This window comes from Drosophila melanogaster, chromosome 2L (assembly GCF_000001215.4).
Source record: "Drosophila melanogaster chromosome 2L".
NCBI lineage: Eukaryota > Metazoa > Arthropoda > Insecta > Diptera > Drosophilidae > Drosophila > Drosophila melanogaster.
Genome location: NT_033779.5, coordinates 13,321,928 through 13,341,081, shown reverse-complemented (window position 1 = coordinate 13,341,081; position 19,154 = coordinate 13,321,928). Strand labels below are relative to the sequence as shown.

The 19,154-nt window shown below is 39.3% G+C and overlaps 1 protein-coding gene across 4 annotated transcripts in view; it reads left to right on the top strand.

The window, feature by feature from the left end:
* Window positions 1–9,960: 9,960 nt before the first annotated feature.
* hbt (headbutt) overlaps window positions 9,961–19,154 on the top strand; it is a 29,308-nt gene continuing 20,114 nt past the window's right edge. For all 4 annotated transcript variants that reach the window (NM_001382118.1, NM_135791.3, NM_001273513.2 and 1 more), the window contains exon 1: window positions 9,961–10,283. The gene's annotated coding sequence lies outside the window, so the exon portion shown is untranslated. The remainder of the gene's footprint in view (window positions 10,284–19,154) is intronic.

Sequence of the window (19,154 nt, the reverse complement as noted above, 5' to 3'; positions counted from 1 at the left end):
AACCATTTAGCAACATTTTACCTTATTTATAAATGTACTTCAAGAAACAATTATGTCACTTCCAACCAGCACCATACTTCAGTTTTGCGCTTGCCGCACTGTAATCAGTTTAAATAATGTGAAATTATCGTCAGGATTTATAGACCGAAGTCGCTTTAATTGATCAATATGCGAGTACGAATGGAGGTGCCTGACCATCCATTGACTAACGCACTGGATGGATCTCAAAAGAGCTGGGAAACAAACAATCGAACAAAATGAAGCCGTAAATACATTTGGCATCGGACGATGGCCACTTGAAACGCGGAATGGTCTCGGCCGATTCGCTTTGTGATGACGACTTTTTAATTAAAATAAAAATGCAATCCACACATTCCACGGACGATGATGATGCTGACGAGGATGGTGATGGAGGTGGTTCTGATGCTGGTGGTCGATGAGCGGTTCGGCCAGCTTGAAATCACGACAACAATAAAAATTAAGTTAAAGCGCGATTTAAATGGCATCATGTTTATTGGAATGGGACGAGGTATGAAATGAATGCGCATAAGTTTGATGCAATTCACACGAACACGTACATGTTCCCTGCCAGACAGACAGACAGACATACAGAACCGGTCATATTTTATACCGGCCATGCAATAAACAATTGAATATAAATAAGGGCATAATTATTTCTTTTCGCTTTGTTTTAATAGGCTTATGAAATATTTTAATTAGTGGCCAAAGAGTCATATTTTGAGTAAGTTAGATGATTTTATGTAGTACTTCGTAGTGCAAAGGTGACTAAATGTATGCCTAACACGACTTTAAAAGCTTTGACAAGCGAACTTTAAGTCCTGCAGCTCCATTTTATGCACACTTGTGTAAAAGTATTCATTTCTCCTTGAGAATTTCGACTTAATTGCTTGCATATTTTTAGACAGCTTCATTAAAGTGATTTTAATGGATTTTTCAAGTTCTAGCAATCGAACTATGTGCACTTCCAAGGGCAACGAAGCAAGATTAAAGCATTTAATAATGTTGATTACCAAGATTGTTCAGTCGCTGGCCATTCAAAAGTGCCAGAAAGACTCCTGCCTCATTCATTGAGTCGTCAAGTACAAGTGCATTTGCATCGAAATTGATTGCACCGAAAACTGTCGATACGGTAAAATTGGCAATTTCAGTTGCCCTACTGCATTGTGTTGCACCCATTGTGGGCGTGGCAACGGTAGGCGTCGATTTTTGAGCCGAATGGAGCCGCATGCTGCATCAACAGTTTGTTGATTAAAAGTGCGTTGGGTCAGAATTGAGGGCTTGCATCCTTTTCGTCGTTAATGCCACCAGAAATCGTCGGTTATTAACCAAAATTGTTGGGCTCAATTTTGTTGGTTTGCTATGGTTGACAGTTTAAGCAAGTTACTCAGTTGGTAAGCTACTAAATTTTAAACTAAAACCATTTAAAGCATAAAAGCAGAACCTATGAAGATACCTCCAATTAAAAGTCATTTAAAGAATTCATTTTGTATTAAAGGCAGGCGAAAATAATTTCATTAAATGGCGTACTGCGTAGCAAATGATAAATCAAAGCAGATCGATTAAAATAGTTCGATTAACCATTGGATTATATTTGCCTGGCCGTTGTGGCAGGAATTTGACAGATGGCGGAGAAAAAAAGGTACCACAAACTCCATCGGCAGGACCTCCTCCTCATTCGCGGCCCTCATCCTCATTAGCATTTGACTGCAGATGAAAGTGCAGCCGTGGGTCAGTCGGTGGGTAATTAGTTTTTGGCGTGTTGTGGGGCAATTTTTGAAAATTTCTTATTTAATGCGACGGCCGGGAGTTTCGGTAAATTGGTGGGTGGTGCGTGGGTGTTACTGGCGCGGTCGGTTTTGAAGCCTGCCAAAATCGTGGCGCCTAATTGCGAGCAATCATATTTTGTTTGCCAAGAGCTGCTTGAGCGAAGTGGTGCGGCTGCCATCGGTGGATTTTTGGGTGGCGGTGGTTCGCTATTTCGATGTCTCTCGGTGGGTGGGATGCAATCAGGTCGCTCTGTCAGTGGCAGGACTGCACGTCCTGCTCGTCCTGTTCGTCCTGCACGTCCTGCTAATGTTTGCATGTGCACTCCCACGCTCACACAGTCTTTGGCGTCGGCGGCGGCTCATCTCCTCGCCTAGGCAAATCAATCAATTTAAAAGCAATTGCTGTTAATGTGCAACGTTTGTTTGGCAGCTGTCAAAAATTTGCACACACGCTCCACAGACGGCGCGCCTCGTCGGTAACCCCACAAGTCCTTGAGACCGTGGTCTATTAGTTCGAGGCCAACTGATTCGGCGATGTCTGCTTCTTTGGGGTCAATCGTTTGCCGCCCGCCACTGTGCGCCTTGATTGATGATCAAAGCTGCCATAACTGGCAGGAACTAGTCTGTGTGCCGTAGATATGGGTTTGTATATATAGATGGGCGTAGACATATATATATGTATATGTACATATCAATATGCAGGAATATATGTATATTTGAGCAAATAGCTGCCTACTTGTCGGCGGAAAGCGATTGACAGTGCGGCTCAGTGCCTGCAGACTGATTGATGTTTGCCGTCGACGAAGCTGGTTGCAATGATGAGCCATCATGTTTCAGTCTGATCATAATTAAGTGAGAAAAGGCTTGAAGAAATCAACGAAAAAATATGTCTAGATGTTAACAATTTGAATGTATTTCGCCACATATTCCTCTTCTTAAAAATATACTTTGGCAACCAAGACTTAAATATTTAGCTATTTATTAATTATTATTATATTGAAAGAGCGTAAGACACGATTTAAAGGATGCCTTAAAATATTTAAAGGAATATTTAATATATGTGCTCGTAATATTTAAATGTATATTAAATAAGCAGGAGATCAGAATAGAGTACATGTTTCGCTTAAATTATTATTTATCCTAACTGGCAGAAACAATGGATGTAAAAAGGTGCTGCTAGGCAGTGCAAAAAAAGGGGAATAATATTGTGTGAAAAACGGATATAGCCTGTCCTGGATGGCAGCGATTCGTGGGGAGCAGGCGACACATTTGCATTTTACAAACAATCGAAAAAGTAGTTAAAGTTTTTTCCGGGGCGTATGTGCAACACGTTTTAATTCTTTTTTTTTCGCCACTCGTCGCATAAGCAACGGTTGAACGCGGTGGCAGGAAGGTTTTTGGCTTTGGCTTGTGTTTGGCATATTACACTCAATGTCAGTTGCTGCACCGCCACACACCTGCCCGCTACCTGTGCCCGTACCTGTCCACGTGTCAAGGGTCTTCGCTTGCTTCGCTTTTTGTTCTTCCGCAGCCAGGAGTGAGCAGTACACACGGCGTATACATCATATGGCCATGCATCCTGCTTTTTGCCCCGCTACCAATTTTTGGCGCAGCGTTCACCCTGCTAACTTTCGCTGGCGTTCTCGTTTTCCATGGACAGACCATGTCTGAGTTGACACATTTCTTTGATGTTCCAGTTGCAGGTGACGCTTCTGCAGCACAACTGACTTAGCGGATTTCGTAATGAGATGTTTTTCGTGCAGGTGGATTTGCCAAGTATTCAGTTCAGCATCAATATAAGCTTAAAGTTGAGCTCTAGTGCAGCATGCATAAAAGTAGACAAACTTGGATTCAAATCTACTTGTAACGCATTGCTATTCTATTAGTTGATAAAATACTTCACAGGCTTTTATGTATAAACTCCAGGATTACAAGTCATTTATAAGTAATGATTCTACTTTTCATTAGTGGTAAATAATATTACAAGCATATATCAGAATATCTGCATTAATAAAGCCACTGAGTTAAACTTCCTAGAAGCGCAAAGTACATAAATAATATTCTCAGATTGAATCCAACGCCCTTTTGATTCACCACAAGACTTATCGTCTTAAACAATTTTTCACTGGCAAAACAGAACAGAAGCCCCAAGATCGAAATGCAAATCGTTCATTACTTTGGCTATCAATAACTGATTTACATTCCCGCCAAATCTGCGCCAAATAAGCTGCGAAACAGCGGGCCCGGCCATGTCGCTCCTCCTGGGTATTCAGCTTGGGAATTGGTATGGTATGGAGATGGTATGGTTGTTCCACGAACTGAATGCGGATGCGGACGCATTGCAAACAATGGCAACAAAATATGCTGCTGCGCTTAAATGAAATGCCAACAAAACCAAACAGTTAAATCGCATGGGCAAGGGCTGCAGTCGGAATGCGAAGGAGTTCGGTTGGATGCAATTGAGATGGGATGGGAAGAGCTGAGTGGGAATGGGATGGGTAAATGGGTCGGATGAGGATGGTCGGGAATTGCTGGGGCTTGGACTGTTGGACTGACGTTGGCCTCCGGGCGCGACTTGAAAAGCAGCTTCATTTTAGCGTATAATTGAGCGAGCACAAAATATGCGACAAGCGACTGAAGCCAGAGGGCGGTCGATGGCACAAAAATGTGGGCGTGGCCCCAGCCCCCAAATCAGAAACAGGAACTTTGCGTGTGAAGCAGAGAACCAACGGATAACACAGATTCTGCGGAAGTATGAAATTTTACTATTACTTTGTCGCAGCAAATAGAGCGGAAGTCAGTCAACGAATGCAATACCAAGTTCAGGCGACTTTGATTGTGTCTTTGACTCGAAGAATTGGTCGAAGGATGAGGGATGGGGGATGCGAATGCGGATTCCAACCAGTTTCAGAATAACTGGAGGGCAGGGTGCGTCTGGGTGGAAATCAATGCAAGTTGCTGATGCCACTTTCGCAGTGGTAACTTATTCTTAGCGATTTTGCAGCTTATGTGGGAAATATTTGTGGCATAAACAACTTTACACATATCTGTTCGGCATCCTTTAAATTGAACTTGCAATCCTTGCCGAAATTTTACAACTTCGTCGGAAAAAGTTTGAGCTAGTTATCTAAGAGGAACCATCTCCAATACTATAAGAATAAATTGGTTAATAAAAACTTCAACATATATAAAGGCGATTATAATAACTATTAAAGGATGACTGTTGAAGAATTGTTTGGTATTAATGTAATAGTTGTTCTTTTTCATATGCAAAGAATTTTACAACTTGCGTTTATAGATCCATTTAAAATAGTAATTTATTTAGCAGATTTACCGAATAAATATAAGACACATTTTTTGATACATGCCATTGACTTAGGTTAATCGATTGTACACTAGTCATTAGTTTAATTCAAGTGACTAAATATCTGTGTTCACTATGGGTTTTCTGTGTTATATTTACATATTATGAGTGGGGTGGTAAGTATTCAGCTTAATAGTTAATTAGTGACATCTGGGCAGACGTTAATTGTTCTCGACGTTCTGTGAATTCAGTTGGCTGTGCGAAGCTCTGGCATAATTGTTTATCAAGACCCAATGGTCGCGCAAGGACATCGAGCTACGAATTTGGCTTTTCCTCCAGCGCAGCTCCCTTCTGGGCGAAGGATCCACAGCCACGCATCCTTGGAGCTTCTGCACACACACACACACACTCACAGATATGTGCACATAAATTGCTGCATGCCAACAGGCGCTTTAAGGCATTCGAGCATGGCGTGCTGCGGTTTGGAGCCTCAATTGCATAGCAATCTGGGGCCTGTGTGTCTAACGTTTTGTTGATTGATGGTTAACCAGAAAATCAATATCACTATGCTAATGAGACTGGCATAAATGCACAAACATATGTAGCACTTAAGAAAGTTGCAGGGCATTGGTAATGAACTCTGTCGGCAATTAGCCAAAGAACTTCAGTTGACTCAAGCGAAATGGTAAGCGAAATATTGAGTGCTTAAAGCAGCAAGTTATTTACCAACTAGCTAGGCTTTAGACTATGTCATAATTAACATTTTTAGAGCAAGAGAGAACACTATGGTTGAATTCCTCGACTTTCAAATAATCAGTCAGTGAGCGTCTTGTCAGTTTTGGAGGCTTGTGGGCATAACTATCTGCAAGAATAGTCTCAACTTTCTAGCTTTTAAAGTTTTCGGGAGCTTGACGTTCATACGGACGGACAAACGAACGGACAGGCGCACATGACTTTATACTGATTAAAAATATAAATACTTTAAAGCCATGAAAACGCTTCCTTCTTTCTGTAAGATACTTTCCAACGTAATTAGAATAATGGAATAAGACCACTTGCAAACTTTTGTGCGAATGAAACCATACTTGGGACTTACAAATTTTGGCATATACTTTACATACTAAATACAAATAAAATTTAATAAAATTCAAGTCCTCCTTTTGCGATGCGTAAAGTGCAGTCAAATGGTTTAATTGGCTCGTTGATTTATTGAAATGCTCATTTCAGTATGTGATGTCATTGGCGCGTAATATTTCGACCACTTAGCCGGTCAATGGATGCAAAATGCATTTATGCGGCTCCATTCCCATCAAATCCTAGCAAATTGTTCGGTTTGACAATTGCCTGCCAGACTGCTAATTTAATTAGATTTTAATATATAATTATAAACTTGTATTCGTTCCGTGTAATTATCCAACTTTTTTGCGTGTGCCTTTCTGTTCGGGCGCATCACTCCACCTGGCTAATTACAAAACGTTTCGAATTCCGCCGCTTTAGTCGCATTTGTCTATTAATAATAAATTTCTCATTCCAATTTAGAGTTGTGCGTACATTTGGTCGCTTCATTAAATACATTGGCAATCGGCAGTTAAATGCATTAGCTACGTTTGCCCACAGAACAAATTACATAACCAGCCATCTCAGAGTTTATCAACGAATGTATTAAATTTTATTAAACCAATGCTGAAACCAAAGTCAATTAGAGTGACAATGGTGTAACTTACAGCACATATATTTATATTTAATTTATAGTTAAGCGGCTTTGCACCTTAATCGGCGCTGACAGTTGACAACCGCTTGTCAATTATGCCATGACTACTCGTATATGAAACTCCATCCTATATATATATATATTACGAATATGTACATATATATATATACCTACGGCTGGTCAGTTTTCACTGCTGAGCTGTTGTGGGCATTTTAATTATTTTGACATTTCGCCATTAGCTGTAAAACATAATTAACTACCGCAAACACAATTTAAATGTGAATGGAAAAAAAAAGAATTGGAAAGCTTCAATTGACGTCGAACTTATCTTGCGGCGCACAGAAAAAATTATGACTTTACTGTTTATTAAAATTTCATAAGCGGCTTAAACACAAAAATAAATTAAATGTCGATAAAAACTTTAATAGTTATAGTACATATATTTATTGTGTTTTCTAACATTTCGAATGTTTAACGAATGTATAAAATGTATGTGAAATTCACATTGTAAATAATCAAAACTTTAAAAGCATTGTAGAAGTTTTAAAACATTTGTAGTCTTATTGAGAAAGAAATATTTTACGTGTAAACACATTTTTGTTTGTTTATCGCAATAAAAACTCAGCTGGACATTGCCGAGCACCAATTTCAATTCATTTTTCTTTTCTTTCATTTGACAAATGCAAAAATTGTTCACATTAATGTGTTGTCACAGCGGTGGGTTCGTGAATATGTGTAAGTATATAGATTGATATATTTATCAATTAATTGAGTATTATGGAATTAAATTAATATTTGGCTTGTTGTCACCCGTGGACATAAACGGATTAAAGAATCACAATGATAGGGCTTATGCGATTCAGTTGGATTGATTTTAAATATAAGCTATAAAACAAGAAGTTCGTAAGTAAAGGGAAGTTATTAACAGGAATTATCTATGTTCATTACATTTATCTATCTGCAACCAGAAAACAAGTTTGTCTTTAAAATTATAATTTAAGATGATAGATAGACAAATATGGAATTTATTTTAGAATATTTATACATTTTGTAAGCATTTTATTATAAAAAACTCGGAAAATGATTTTTAAATTTTAAAGCTTACACTGTAAACGCAACCATTTGCCTTACAAAAATATTTAAATAAATATTCAATAGACACTTCTTTTGAATTTAGATTAATACAATTTGTAAAAATGACTAATAAGTAAAAAAGTAAAATCTATGTAAAGAACATGTACATGTAAGAAACCTTCAATCTTCGAGCTTCCTTTTTCCAAAAGCTGGCCAGTCTGAAGAATTTCAAAGCCATCGTTTGTGAGCTTTTTAAGACAAGCAAGCAGTGCGAAAAGCTTTAGTCATTCAAACATATCACGTATACGTAAGATGAAATGGTCGTTACGTTATTACAATTTTAAAATCGAACAAGCTTCTGTTTCAATTTGTATTTAAAATAAAATTAAAATGGTCTGAGGAAATTACTGGTACGATGGGAAAATATATATGTAATATAAAAATATTTAGGTACTTTCATTAATGGGCAACCTACAATGAATGTTGAAGGTTTTGTTTTAATTCCCATAAAATATGTTCCATTTTTTTATGTATATGTATGTTATGTATATTAAATGTATATAATGCATTTATTTAAATAATTATTGATTTCATCATTGTATGTGTAGCCTCAAATCTAAGGGAAAATATCAATGTCTGAAATCAGGAAATTTAGTATAAGTAAGAGCACCCATCAAAAAGTGTACACAACTTTCACTTCCATTTACAGACTCTGGCGGCGGGTAAACAATCCTTTTGTTGGCCAGCTTTATTTGACTATTGTGATTACATTTCCTTGGTTCCTCTTCGCAGTTGCAACTTTCGTTGTTGCAACTCCGCAAGAGTGCCACGCCCACGCCTTACGCAAAAAGCACAGCGCGCAGCTTTTGTCTGCTTAACAGACAACCGGGCCAACGACAACAGCAGCAACCACAACTAACCTTTCCTAATAAAAAGTGATTGCGACGGCCTTCAGCGGCCGCAAAAGCAAGGCGCCACCCCCCGTGAGCAAAAAAAAAAAAAAAATCGCAAAAAAAAAACACACACATACAGGAAGCGTCCTGCATGGTCCGAGCCAAAAAAAGCTCGGTTACATCAACTCTCTGAGCGGAGAGCTCGCTCTCTCGCTTGGCCAAGCTTTTCATTGAGCACGCACATTGAGGCAGGTGCACGGCATCCTTTGGCGCGAGAGAATGCGACATCCGGAGAGCCGGAGAGCACGACCATTGAGGGTCCTGTTCGGGAGAGCTGACGCCTCTGTGTCTAACTAAACGGAAGAGGCTCAAGGCGTCGCTTGATACTTCCACAGTCATCTCAATTTCAAGACTAGAAGGTTAAATAGATCTTTATTTATATTATGATTCAATTAAATTATTAATTTTATATTTCAAATATTTAAAAAAAAGCCTTATGGTTATGTCCTTAAAATATATTATTTTTAATTTAAGTTATAAGATAGAAAATCTTATATGGAGTTCTTAAATATTATTCATAAAACGTAAGTGGGAACATGTGAATTAGTTAAACAATAAGTCTCTCTGTTAAATAAATACATTTTGTCCTGAATTGGATTACAAAATCTCTTGTTCTTCAAAACACCTCAAAATCAATTGAGGTCTCCATCCTTTTCGGTATGCCGCCCTGAATCGATTTTCGGCAATTCGCGCAAAATACCCGCCACCGACAAATGATTCATCCATCATTTGTGAGCCCACCTGGCTGGAAGTGAAGTAGCGTTACGCGGACTTCTTACCCTGCGAATTGTTGTTGCAAAGCGAGTGGGTCCTAATGTGACTCCTTGCACCAGGACACCCGTTCAACGGGGAGGAAAAACCGGCTTTTTGCAACAAACAACAACACGAAAACAAATAGAATCAAGTGACGCCACATCAGGTGACGTGAAGCTCGGAGAGTCGAGCTTTGAGAGCGACTCAAAGAGGCAATTATGCTGGTTTTTTGGCCCAGCACAGCTGACGCACGTTCACGTGGCTCCTGGCACCAATACACACACGCAGGCGACTCTCACGCTCTCGCACACCAACACACATGCACGAAAGTGAGGCAGCTTTTCTGCTTTTCTACGTTGCCGACTCGCTCGACAATTTCAGTTGGGCGACAGACTCTGGACTCGACAGAAAAACGAGAGCTTGGAAATTTTGTGGTCCGTGATTATTACCTGGAGATCTTTGGTGAAAACTAATGCAAACACTCAGCATCTGCACCTGCACCAAAATCAAATAAAAAAAAAGGATGCTCCCAAATAGATACGTGTGTGTGTGACCCAAAACGGGCAAAGTTGTAACGCAGAAAGCGCAATTTACAAACAAAATGCCAAGTGATTCGATTGTGTGAGAAGTCAGTGGAAAATCCATTAAGCAGCGAAACGACAGACGTCAGTCTTCAATCAAATGTAGCGCCAAAAGTCCAGGTGAGAATGCGACAAGTCCTGGAGAAATCCTGCAGGACGTAACGAAAACACGGGCCAAGCCAGGCCAGGCGAAAAACAATTCCGATTGCAGCATGCAGCGGGCGCAGCCAATCAGCGAATGGCGTTCTCTGACATTGGCTGCCTCAAACGGTGGCACGTTGTTGTTCTTGCCCTGCTCCTCCAGCTCGTCCTGCTCGTCCTGTAGCCAGTGGCTCGTATCAAGCTTAAATGTCAGGGGCATGTGCACCCAGCACCCAGCTGCCGAGGGAATTAGGAGCACCCTTTCCCGATCCACTTTTTCTGCGCCTTTTCCTCGGCTGAATTTTAAAATTATCACTTTCGCCCATCGCACAGCGTCGACTTGCAGCCGCAAAAGTTTAAAAACAATTTGAATAGGTATTTATTTGGGTGTGTTTTTCTCGTTTTGTTTCATAGAAGTTCCATGAGAATGTATTTCGTTTCCTCTTTCCATTGTAATTTACTTTGCAAAACTTCCCCACACAGGATCAAAACAAAGAAATTAAACAATTTTTATTTCAGAACATTTTTAAAAGATACATTCATGAGAAAATATTAAAGAAAAACAAATTAGCATACATTTATTTTATATTTCCAATTAGGCTTTAAATATAACATAAAATATATAATTTTGCTTTTGTTAGTTTTCAACAAAAGTACAATAAATGCATATGGAATTCATAATGAATATATAAAAAATATATGTATATCATATATGTTTTTGAAGAACAGCATATAATTCCGTGATCACGTTTTTGTAATCATTAAATACAACCACAGACTAGTAACACACGTTTCTGTTTCATATTCTGAAACCGCAAAAAATAACCACAAAGGTTTCGAATTAGTTTAATAACCATGTTACTTTTTAGACTCAAACGTATTTGTAAATTGTTTGCTGCACGCGTTTCTCAGTCGCCGGCTGCCGACCAAAAACAAAACAAATTAAAGTACATAAAACGTGAAATTATAGGGAAGCCTGTGTCTGTCCCGCACTCACATCCCCTTCTCTGCACGCTTGAATGGCCACCGATAAACCCGCTCAAAAGTCCTGGACAGGTTAGCACGCGACTTCTGGCTGATTATGCCTAATAACTGTGAGCCAAATTCGAGACGCAACAAAGACGAACCAAGAATGCCGAAAACTTTTAATGAGATTTTTGCTCAAATTTTGGTTTGCCTTCCGCCTGATGGGGCATATTAGGCATTATGGGCAGTTTGCTATTTAAACTATTTAAATTGCTGAAACATATGAAAAGTTGGGCTTTAATCAATACATATTGTGGTATCAAGCGTTGAAAGAAAATTGATATAAAACATGTACACATTTTATAATGAATTTTTATATTTTTGTCATTCTATAAAATTAAATTTACATAACTTTACACATATTTTTTTAAGACAGACTTAACTTGACTGAAAATAGTTGTCTATTTCTTTATGGTTCAACAAATTGCAATATCATAATTTCTGCTAAAGAAAAGGTATTTAAAATTCCATATACTTTCAATTGAAAAACACCACCGTTTGGTTTTTTTTTTCCGGCGAAACAATCGAAAATTCCTATTCGAAATTCTTTTAAAGAACTTGGCCGCAATCGGCAGATGACGAAAACTGCGCGATTTGCATGCCTAATGAAATTAAACCGAGCTTTGGTAGAATTTGTTGGGGATGGAAAGCAGAGATAAGCGCATAATTACCCAGAGCACAACGATTCTTTTTTTCTACCAAATTGCTATCTGATATTTTGCCGTATAGCAGGAATAAGGAAATTAAAAATGAATGCCAAACTAGCAGGAAGAATTTTGGTAATAGGAAGGCTAATTGGATTTTAAGTATGTTTGGAAACGGCTTTTGGCAAGAAGAAATTGTATTCACATTCTGAAAAAAAGTGGAAAGCACATAGAAAGGAAATTTAAGTGTATATCCGTACATTAGAATGTTTAGTGTGCAAATTTAAAAGTTAAAAGACGGCTTAAGAGAAAACACCACTTGAAAACGGTCCACATTTCCTTGGTGTTAGAAATCCAGCGTTGCACTTAATGCATTTTAATGGACGACAAATAAAAATGAGATGTTTTGGCAGTGCTTTTAAAATTTTTTGGACTGCTTTTGGCTCGTGAAATGCGGTTACGGGTGTGGAAGTGTCAGGGAACTAAAACAGAAAGCAAAACAAATTAGTGAAGCGCGTTGCAATGAAATTAAAATGGCATTTTATTTTCGGCTTTCATACTGTATATATACTGTATAGCCTGCGAGTGTTCCTGGCGTTGCATACTTCGGAGGGCTCTCGCTATTTGTGGCAATGTCCTTGAGCCCACACCGCGTGAATTATTTAAGCGGAGAGCATAAATTCCTAGCAGAGGTAACAGCGGCTGCATTGCTGCACATTGCACGTTGCATCCATTTATGGTTTGTTCTTTGGGCGATGCACACGCACTTGCCACTGCCACTCGCCACTTTCCACTTTTCACGTGCGGCGTTCCAATTGACATCTGGTCGACCTTGCCGCACGCGGCAATACACGCATCACTTGTGCGGCAGTGGCAGTGGCACTTTCTCTACTAAAGACCATCGAGATCTCGGCGAAGGCGGCTGGTCTCCCACGCCGATGAGTTTATTGCATGTGCGACGTCACCAGAACGGTCAATTTAATTGAACCAAGGCGGCAATAAACGATTGCGAGCCATCTCGATCGCGATCACGATCGCTCGATTGATCAACGTGCCCCAAAGTGAAGCATCTCGCATAGCATTCGCTTGGGGCAAGCATCACCTTCAATTGACACAATGCTTTCACCAGCCCAAAAATTGATCCACTGCGGATGAGGGGCAATATCACAATGAACATATTTCAAAGTCAATGCATCCGTTGCGATCACCTCTTTGATCGATCGATCGATCGATCGGTTTGCATAATTGGTCTGATTTTGAAATTTATGAGGGGCGCAGCCAACTGATTCAATTGAGTCAATTAAATATATATTGAATTATCTGTTGATATTGACAAATGGCATAAGAATTGCAATCAAAATTGTGGGAAAATGTTTTATGGCCATTATCAAGTGCGTGCGATCAGCGCCCGAATTTCAATTAACCGAAAAGGTCTAAAAAGTTAATTGAATGATTTGCAGGATTTTTCATACATCTTGTACATATGGTATGCGGAATTAGCTGCTAGTGCAAAATTTTATTTATACATATCTACAAATTCATAAACTTTGAAGCACAATTGTCAGAGATTTGCAATTTCATTTTGATTTTGTTTAAGCTGCTTAATACTTTAAGAACCATCATACTTAAAGCATTTAAATTTTTAAATCCATTACTTAATTCCATAATATGTTTAAGTTGCAAATGCGGTAAATCATACAAATAAATTATTAAATGCTTGTGAGTTTTCTTTTCTAAGAAAAAACCTAACCGATGTGTTTCGATGCGCTTGGATTGGCAGCTGCAATAAATGAAAATACATTTTTAAAATTAATAACAACTGAGCGTTGACAGTAAATAAATCGCACAATAAAGTTAGTTTTTTTTTTTTTGGCTGATTATCAGTTTTAGTTGACTAACTTTGGTAAGAGTCTCGATTGCAACACGAAATATTATCCAGTCTGCCCATGAATAAATAATTACAGAAAAAATATAACCAGTCCTTTGGCCAGGCTAAAAATAAACTTCAGCAGGAAATTTGCCATGAATATTTCAATTAATGTTGGAGCGCAGTCGCACATCGCAGAAAATGCGTGCCTTGCAGAAATAATACCCTTAAAATTTATTTACGGAACATATTGCGTTTCTTTAAAAGCCCAAAAATATACATATATGATTTAATAGATTTATTTGAAAGGAGACGATTCTATGAAGTGCCTCCAAGTTGCGGCACTAACTCTTTAACTGGCCCAAAGTTCATGACCGTGTGAAAATATCCTTTCGTGGAGTGAAAGCATTACTCTCTACCTTTTCGTTTCATTTGATGGCATCGCTTTTCCCGCCGTTGTTATTCGTGGCACGCGTTTTATACAAAATAAATATTGCACACTTAACGGCCCACAAGGCAGTGTGCTCGTCGTTTTTCGCTGGATATGTTGACTTTTCGTCAATGCTGCTGGCTTTTGTGTGCCTGAAGTATTTCCATCTTTTATGACCCAGCGACAACAGCCCGAAGAACAGGCACTGAGAGACAGGAAGTGCGACAACAATGTTCATTATGTTTTGCGCTGCCTGCTGGCCTCATTCAACATTTAACCCTCCAACTGCCACGCCCCCCAGCGCCGCCGTTGGTATTTGTGTTTTTCCCACGATATTTAACATGTGGCATTGATTTTTGGGCCAAACTGCCTGCCAGCGGTACTAAAAGCCCAACTTCCCTTCGAGAGTTGCCCGAAATTAATTGCCGTCTAGGTGCAGAAACGACTTAAGCGCTTCAATGGAGCATAAAAACCAACTGCGTAGAACTGGGGGGGACTTAGTTTGCTTCGTTGGAAATGGAAAAGCATAGTAAAATACACTAAAAATGTAGGGAATTTGCAAATGATACAAATTGGCAAACATTTTATCCGTAAGCAGCAAAAAAACGCTATTCCTGAGGCAATAGAAAACGCTGTAGTTCAGCATTTAAGCTATTAGGTAACTTTTACTTACACTTCCTTTAAAGCAAACATTGCGGACAGTATACAGAGGCTCCACCTAGCGGCGGTTAAGTATATAAATATGTGTTTGGCATTAGATTTAAATGTTGATTTAAACAGAGGTATGGTGCACAAGCATACGCAAAACCGCAAATCACTTTAAGTTTCAATAAACTTTTTGGGTAGTTACCATTAGATATCCTTTACTTCCATTTCCTTCTTTAAAGGTAATGTTGCCTAAAGTATACGCAGGCTCCATCTAGTGTCGGTTAAGTACTTTAATCTCGTTTTTGGCATCAAAATGATTTAAATGTTGATATACACATAATTATGCTGCATAAGCACGCGCAAAACCGCAAATCAATTTAAATCAAATTTAAGTTTCAATAAACAAATCGGGTGGTTAACTCCCAGCCACATCATCACTGATAATTACACCTTCAGCACCCGAAACTCTGCATGCCCATTAAGAGCTGCAGTCAAGCGTTTCAATAGCCCAAATAATTCGAAGCTAATGTGCCGTTATATAATTGACTATAATTTAAAACAAACTTTCTACTCCACCCCAAATATGTACTTTTTTCGAGCAATCAAGCCTGAAATGACCGACGTGCCTAATGCAAATTTTGGCAAACCCAACAAGGCCGCTCGATTGGCCATCAATCATGGGAGGTGACTTTCATTTTCCTTTATCTTTTTGTATCCCAAATAGGAGTAATTAAAAATTGCCGAGAGGAGCACAGCATTTTCATATGAATTCCATTTTCGGCAATTAAGAAAGGTAATAATTTAGGCAAATGACCAACTTGCATTATAAAATGTGTTTCGGAAATGCATAAAATAGGCATTATTTGATATAATATTTTAAAATTTGACTTTTATGAGCTATTAAATATTACGTTACATTAAGCTTTTAAGCTTAAAGCAACAATTTATTTATTGTACATTTAATTCAAAGCCTAATGGACTGATATTATTTTTAATGGAAAATTTAACACTTAAAATCGGTAATAATACAAACGTATTATTTCACTTCCATCTGATGATAACAATGAAGAAACTGATCAGAAAATATGTTGTGGTACAGGACTACAAAAATATGTAAATTAATCTCAGCGATTGTTTTGCAAATGGTTATGCGCATATTTCTAATTAACAGCGATGAAGTAAACAAAGTCAGTATTACGCATACGCAGTGTGCGCACTGGGTGGCTGTGTAATTGCTATTTACACATTTTCCACATGATTTGCCAATTTTAATGAGCATTGTTTGTGTCCGTGCAGTTTGTGATTCCCCTTCTGCAATTGCTTCACCTCCAGCAGCTGGCAAAATAGACAGCACCAAGGGCATCGCCATGGATACATGAATCCATGGATTCCCGGCACGGATGTCATTCCGTGAACTACGCACTTCAACCAGTTTGGAATGTGTCTTTTTTTTTTTTGTTCGCCTTCTTTCGTTAAAATTGATTTCGGCCATGATTGATTGCGCAGAAGCCCGAAATGTAGGCAACATTCTGGGGCGCTTTAAAGTCGTCAGCCCATCAGCATCATCATTCCCCATCACAGATTTTCCCCCGTATCGGAATTCGTTTACATTTCGCTTCAATTTACATTTGTACGTATCTTTTCGATGCCACCGCATGTTTGCACAAAAAATTGCTTAAATAATGAACGAGCTTTGTTTGGGGGTATGAGTAGGCATTGAACCTTTATTGACTTGTATTTGCGTGTAGCCGGTTTTAAATTTGAATTGTGGCCCATATTGTTTGCCTTGCGGTGTGTGTGCATCATAATGTTGGCTGATGGAAAATAGTCAATGCTGGCGGGCCTTTGTAAATTTAATTAGCTTTCAGGGCGCGGTTAAATCGTCGTAATCGGATTTCAATTCAGGTTGCCAAACTGATAGATATATAGTAGATGGTCCTTATGCGAGTTTAATACTTTAAAAGATAACTCTCTACTGATTGGAAGGTAGTTAAATGTACCAATTAAATGTTGCAAACTTTAGTTTTGAGTTTTTAACTTTTTATAAATACATGTGGCTGATGAACATTTGCAGAGTTTGTTCAAAAATGTTATCATCAAATGTGTTTCGAAGAAAAATTTGTTTATACGTTCTTTGCAGTGGCAACTGAAAACGTGCGCAAATAACTGCTCATTTTTGGTATTTGCACGTTTTATTTTCAATTGGTCAGGTTGGTGTGGAGAATACTTTCTGGAATTTTTGCCACGCACTTTCTCGACCGAAATTCGGCACTCACATGGTTGAATATTTCACAAACAGCACTTGCAGCACCTGTCGAATTTTTTGTTGGATGATTTTTGTGGAAGCTGGAAAAAAGGTAGCTTGGCAGCTCCTAGAACTTGTCCCCTGGGCAACTGTGACAGTTGCATGCACATACGTTTCTGTATCTGGTTCGGCTCATGTGGGCGCCTGTGCAAATTTTGCCCGCCTACTGTGGTGCGGCCTTTGCCACATTTTGTTGCAGTTTCGCAAAACTTTCGCAAAACCTCGAATGGCTAATATTTGACGCACTGTTTCATTACGCTGGCACGGCCCCAGCCACGTCCGTTCATCAAAACACACACACACACACACACACACAGTGCAGCCACCAAGGATAAACTGGTTCATATCCACCCACGCCACAAGTCCCACTGCCAGTTTTCAGCCACATAGCTGTCGCAATTCGAATTGCATTTTAAATTGACATACGTAAAGCGCAAAAATGGCACGATTTACATATATGGCAGTGGCAGTGGGAGAAGGGGGGCGAGGAGGGGATTGCAGTCGCTTGTCCTTCGCTGCAACTTTCCCCGAGGTATGCTACATTTGCCAAAAATAGCCCACTAAAATCCATTTGCAAATTTGCTGTCAAGATGCTCGGACTGACCTGGAGGCTAAATGAGCGGAGAGAAAGCAATTAAAATAATGGCTTTAAATCAAATAACTTATAGAGCGCCCAAAAAGTATGTTTTAGATATAAACTAATATACCTTTATGACATTTTGTTGTATAAAAAGATAATTCGTTATACCTTTATATAAAAAAGGTATATGAGAGCATAAGATAAAAAACAAAAGCACGTAAAGTTTAAATAAACTGTGATATAATAAATTTGTTCGTATAATCATTTATATAATGTAATATTTTAAAACTGAATTCAACATTTTCAATTTCGTATCTAAATACCAATGTTTCTAGGTTGAGATAGCTAAACAGCAAAATTGTGCTGTATTTCGTTGCTGTTTAAGTTGGATGGTTAAAAGCTGTCCACCTGTCGCTCATTCGGTCCTAATTGTTCCATATCCATCCATTCGCACAAAATGATCCATCGCCGCACTTGAGCGATGCTTTAGAGGTTTTTAGTGGCGCCGACTGGAAATGCGTCACTGTTGCACTTGCCTGTTTATTATGAGGCTACTTGAAACCACGAAGGTGGAGGAGGGTTGATGTTGATAGCGAGACGTCTGACTGGACGGGAAGGTGGTTAGAGGAGGAGGAGGAGGAGGAGGAGGAGGTGGCACTGCAGATCCTTGAGCCTGCCACTCGGAGCACTTAGTCGCCTTTGACGCCTATGGCCCTGCTGCTCTGAATTTAATTTATTGTTTTCGTTTGTTGGCCGCTGTTTGTCATTCCCTTCCCTCAGTCGTCCTGCGTCGTTTCAAGTGTCACAACAGTCGTTTTTATGGCAAGTAAATTTTAATTTTCCTTCTTTTTTTTTCCTTTGCAGTGCGCTTCTATTTGCGCTAATTTAATTTCTTGTGTAATTTTATTTTTATGTTGCCAACGAGGGGCGTGGCTGGGTGGGTTGGTTGTTTGGTGCTGCCTTGAAACTGAGACTTCCCAGCCCACTTTGGCATTGTGTTTGCCTTGAGGCAAACTTTGTCAACAATTTCGCGTACAACATTGAAAATTTTCGCTGTTGTTGCGAAAAAGACAGACGAAAAAAGACAGAGCGAGAGACAGAGAGAGAGAGAGAGAGAGAGAGAGGAAGAGAAAAGCATCTCATCATTATGAGCCTGGGAAAGTGGGCGAGGGCCAGGCCGAGGGCGTGGCACTTCGCACTGCGAGTAACGAATTTTTCTCTGGCGACACATCGCCTTCGTCCTGTGTGAGTGGGCACTCAGCGCTCAGGACTTGCCTTTAGCGCCATAAGGTCAAGCGTCTTTTTGTCATCTGCCATTGGGCGCAGTTCGCGCAAATAAACACAATTGAG